Genomic DNA, 5,852 nt, shown 5'->3' with positions numbered 1-5,852 from the left:
CTTGCTTCTTGTGTGGACTGTGATGCTCTGTTGTCTCCAAGGCATTGTGATGTTTTTGTGTTTATATTTAATTGGTGATTATATGTTGGAGTGACTTGCTCACAATTTTTGTTTTCTTTGTATGTTATCTACACAGTCAGGGTACTGTGCTGTGCTCCTCTATTTGCTAGTTGACAGCACGTATATAATCACCACCTGTCTCCTTTCCTATTGTCAACCTCTGATATGTCCTTGCCAACCCTGGCAAACAGCGCCTGTTCTTAGGTTCCTGGATTCTGAATGAGAATGCTATTCCTTTAAAATCCAAAATAGTTGCCACTTGTAAACATTCAAAATGGCTGATTCCTTGGTCTCTTTAAATATCCAAAATGGCTGCCACATGTAAACAATCAAAATGGCTGCACCCTCCGGACAGCAGAAAGTCCACAGCTCAGGTTGCCTCCCTCCTTGCTGTTTTCCTTCCTAGTTTTAGATCACCAGAGCAGTTGTCCCTGCAGCCCTTCATGACCAGGATTGATCTTTACATCAATTCTGAGGTCCCAACACCACTTGGAAATATTCAGGCTGTTGGTCTTGTCAGAGTATCTGACAGTCCGCAGCTCTGACCATCTCTGTACTCAATGTTTTCGTTCAGATTTTTTCACTAGTTGGTGCCTAATTCACTTCTGTATAGTTCCTTTCAAAGCTCAGGGCTTCAGGATTATCTTCTGTAACTGTCAATTGTTTTTTCTTTTCTTTGGTGAAGAGGGTCTGTGTTGCTTGTCTGCCTATTCCTCCATCTTCACAGACAAGAATTTTACACTGGGACATTTAAGATTCAGCAAGGGAGAAAAAGCGTGTTCAGTAATAACTGCAATGTATATTACATGTGATAATCTAGAAAATTTAGTGCAAAAGATAGAAATTGGATGACTGAATAGATACAAAAGACTAGAAAGGATTCTGTGGAAACAAGAAGTGATTCTGCAACTAGAAAGAGTAAAAAGGGGAAAGAGAAGAAAAGATAGATTACAACTTTCAGCAAAAAGAGTTAAATTCCCATGTGCCTTGAGGAGAAAATAGGCTGCAGTCTGATCTCAGGAGCAACTGAATCCAAAAACGTTCATGCTAATCTGTGACAAAATGGGTGTAGATATAACATCATTCTTTATTTTATAAGCTTTCATCTACATCATGAATGAATTTATGGATAGATGGATAGAGGGAATATAAGAGATATAGATGAAATGCAATGAGAATTTAGAGGAGGGAGAACATTATTATACTTGAATAGATGGACAGCTTTTCACTTCATTCATTCATTTACTCATTAATTTTTAATTTGTTCATCTATTCTTCCATACAATCACTCAAATAATATGAATTGAGACCTTCCTCTGTTCCAGGTGCTGGAGATCTAGCATCAATATAATAAATGTGATCCTCTCATGAGACTTATTATCTACTAATGTAGATAGCTCACAAATGACTAATGAATTAATCTTTTGGTAAATGAAAGAGAAGAAGAAGAAAAAGAGTGCTTTGATGGCATATGAAAGGAGGGACATGATCTAGTCTGGAGGGAATCATGAAAAAGTTCATAGAGTGAGTAGCATTTGAGCAGAACAGTTTTTGGAGATTTGAGCTAAAGAGTTTGAATAATATTACTGATTCATGTATTATTTTCATAGGGCTTGGAATCATAGCCTTTTAGAAAGAAAAACTTGGATTCCCCCTTTTACTTAATCAGTGCGTTATTAAGCAGTATATTGTCATACAGTAAGGAATGGCACTCACTTTATTTTCTACACGTGAAGAAAATCTTCACAAGAAATGGGTGTTTGTGAAGAGGTTCTTTAGCAGGGCTTCCCACTAGTTCATTTGGGTTTGACTTGCTGCTGAAATTTGAATTTCCATACCAGATATACTTAATCAGAATCTGCATTTCAACCAGAGCCCCGGGTGATTCTTATGTATGTGATTTATAAGAATCATCTGGTTGTCTGGTTAAAATGTTGATTCTGATTCAGTATATGTAGGGTGGAAATGCAAATTCTCAGGAGGTTGAACCCGGATGAACTGGTTCAAAGCCTTGTTCTTTAGGAGGCTTCATGGTGGAATGGCTAAATGCTCAGCTGCTAACCTAAAGGTTAGCAGTTCGTACCCATGAACTCCTCCTGTGGGAGAAAAGACCTGGCAATGTGATCCCATAAGGATTACAGCCTAGGAACCATATGGGGCAGTTCTACTCTGTAATACAGTGTCACTATGAGTCAGAATGGACTTAATGGCATATAACAACATATTTCATGGAACACACACAGTATAGAGTTAAAACTTTTACATATTTATTCAAAGTTATTTGTGTTCTATACATTATATGTATTTTTAGTAAGACCTTGACATTAAAATAAATAAATTAATAAATTAATAAATAAATAAATAAATAAGGTGCTCTGCTGGTGCAGTGCCTAAAACATTTGACTGCTAACCAGAAGGTTGGTGGTTAAAACTCACCAGCCACTTTGTGGAAGGAAGACCAGGAAATGCACTTCAGTAAAGATTTACCACCTTGGAAACCTAAAGGGGGTCACTGTGAGTACCTTGACATAGCATATTATAATTATTTGTTTCCACCACTTGTCTATCAGTTTGCCCTACTGTGGCGTCTTGTGTGTTGCTGTGAGGCTGGAGGCTATGCTACCCATATTTCAAATATCAGAAGAGTTGCCCATGGTGAACAGGTTTCAGTAGAGCTTTCATACTAAGGCAGACTCAGAAGAAGAAAGGGGCCATCTACTTTGCAAAGAATTGGCCAGTGAAAACCTTATGAATAGCAGTGAAACACAGTCTGATGTGTTACTGGAAAACTTTCAATATCCCTGAAACATTGTCCAATATAGTGCTGGAAGATGAGCCCCTCAGGTCAGAAGGCACTCAAAACACTACTGGGGAAGAGCTGCCTCCTTAGAGTAGAGCCAACTTTAATGATGTGGATGAAGTAAAGCTTTCTGGCCCTCCATTTGCTGATGTGGCTTGACTCAAAATGGGAAGAAACAACTGCAAACATCCACTAAAAATTGGAACATGGGATGTATTAAGTATGAATCTAGGAAAATTTGAAGTTGTCAAAAATGAAATGGAATGCATAAAGTTTAATATCCTAGGCATTAGTGAGCTGAAATGGACTGGTCTGGGCCATTTTAAACCAGACAACTGTTTGATCTACTATGCCAGGAATGACAAATTGAAGAGGAATGGCATGACATTCATTGTTACAAAGAATGTTTCAAGATCTATCCTGAAGCACAGTGCTGTGAGTGAAAGGATAATATCCATATGCCTACAAAGAAGACCAGTTAATATTGATATTTTGCAAATGTACACACCAACCACCAAAGCCAAAGACAAGAAAATTGAAGATTTTTATTAGCTTGTGCAGTCTGAAATTGACCACTCAATCAAGATGTATTGATTATTACTGGTGATAGAAATAAAAAAGTTGGAAATAAAGAAGAATTACCAGTAGTTGGAAAATATGGCCTTGGTAATAGAAATAACGCTGGAGATCACATGATAGAATTTTGCAAGACCAACGTCTTATTCATTGCAAATATTTTTTTTCAACAGCACAAACTGTGGCTATACATGTGGACTTCACCACATGGAGTACACAAGAATCAGATTGACTATATCTGTGGCAAGAGGCTATGAAGTAGCTCAATCTCTTCAGCCAAAACAAAGCCAGGAACTGACTGTGGAACAGACCATCAGTTGCTCATATGCAAGATCAAATTCAAGTTAAAGACAATTAAAAAGTCTACAAGGGCCAAAGTATGGCCTTGGTTATGTTGTTGTTGTTGTTGTTGTTGTTATGTGCCGTCAAGTCGGCCCCAACTCATAGCGACCCCTTCTTGGGTTTCCGAGGCAGTATCACTACGGAAGTAGGATTACCCAACCTTCCTTCCAAGGAGTGGCTGGTAGGTTTGAACTGCCAGCCTTCTGGTGAGCAGTCAAGTGCCTTAGGCACTATGCTACCAGAGCCTTAGTTATATCCCTCCTTAATTTAGAGACCATCTAAAGAATAGATTTGATGCATTGAGCACCAATGACTGAAAACCAGAGGAATTGTGGGATGACATCACGAACATCATCCATGAAGTAAACAAAGGGTCATTAAAGAGACAGAGAAGGAAGAAAAGACCAAAATGGCTGTCAGAAGAGGCTCCTGAAACTTGCCCTTGAGCAGAGAGTAGCTAAAGCAAATGGAAGAAATGCCAAGATGGAAGAGCTGAACTTAAGATTTTAAAGAGCAGCTTGAGAAGAAAAAGTCAATTATTACAATGAAATATGCAAAGACCTGGAGGTAGGAAACCAAAAGAGAAGAACATGCTCAGCATTTCTCAAGCTGAAAGAACTGAAGAAAAAATTCATGCCTCAAGTTGCAATATTGAAAGATTCTGTGGGCAAAATATTGAATAATGCAGGAAACATCAAAAGAAGATAGAAGGAATACACAGAGTTATTGCACCAAAAAAAGCTGGTCTATGTTCATCCATTTATGGAGGTGGCATATGATCAAGAACCAATGGTATTGAAGGAAGAATACCAGGCAGAATGAAACACTGCCTGGTCCTGTGCCAACCTCATGAACCCTGCTATATCTGAGCCCATTGTTGCAGCCACTGTGTCAACTCATCTTGTTGAGGGCCTTCCCCTTTTTCATTGACCTGCCACTTTACAAGCATGATATTCTTCTCCAGGGAATGGTTCCTTCAGACAGCATGATCAAAGTAGGTGAGATGAAGTTAGACCATTCTCGTTTCCAAGGAGCATACTGGCTGCACTTCTTCCAGCACAGATTTGTTAGTTCATTTAGCAGTCTATGTATTCTCACTATTCTTTGCCAGACCACAACTCAAAAGCATCAACTCTTTGATTATGTGGATCATAACAAATTATAAATAATGTGGAGAAGAATGGGAATTCCAGAACACTTGATTGTCCTAATCAGGAACCTGTACATAGACCAGGAGGGTGTTGTTCAAATAGAACAAAGGGGTACTGCATGGTTTAAAATCAGGAAGGCAGTGTATCAAGATTGTATCTTTTCACCCTACTTATTCAATCTATATGCTCAACAAATAATTTGAGAAGCTGGATTTTATGAAGAAGAATGTGGCATCAGTATTGAAGGAAGGCTCATTAACAACCTGCAATATGCAGATGACACAACTTGGGTTGCTGAAAGTGAGGATGACTTGAAGCACTTACTGATGAAGATTAAAGACTTCAGTCTGCCATATGGATTACATCTCAATTTAAAGAAAATGAAAATCTTCACAACTCGACCAATAAGAACATCACAATAAATGGAGAAAAGATTGAAGTTGTTAAAGATTTCATGTTACTTGGGTGAACAATCAATACCAATGAAAGCAGCAGTCAAGACATCAGTCAATGTATCACACTGGGAAAATCTGCTGCGAAAGACTTTGCTGAAGTCTTTTGTGCTGAAGAGCATAGATGTGTCCTTGAAGAATAAGGTCAAGCCCCAGGGTTACAGGTGAGGAGAGACAACTCAGGGACACCCAAAGTAGCAGGCGGGAAGAGCAGGAGAAAGGGGATTAAAAGCCAGGAATCCAGACAGAGGTCCAGTCAGCCACAGGGACCCAGGTGGGGTTGATATGAAAGGTCTCCAACAGCAAGACAAACTTGTCTGTCAGTTTGTCCTACTGTGGTGACATGGAGACGTGAGTTTTGAGGCTGAGCCGTTGGTGTTTAAAACCCAGCAAGGTGCACCTGGTGCACAGGTAACAGCCCAGCTTATAGACTGAGACAGACTAGGAAGAAGGAAGAGGCCATCCACTTCT

Source organism: Orycteropus afer, unplaced genomic scaffold (genome assembly GCF_000298275.1).
Source record: "Orycteropus afer afer isolate SDZICR_OR568_19922 unplaced genomic scaffold, OryAfe1.0 scaffold00154, whole genome shotgun sequence".
Lineage (NCBI taxonomy): Eukaryota > Metazoa > Chordata > Mammalia > Tubulidentata > Orycteropodidae > Orycteropus > Orycteropus afer.
The sequence above is the reverse complement of the archived record's forward strand: the minus strand, read 5'-3'. Positions refer to the sequence as shown.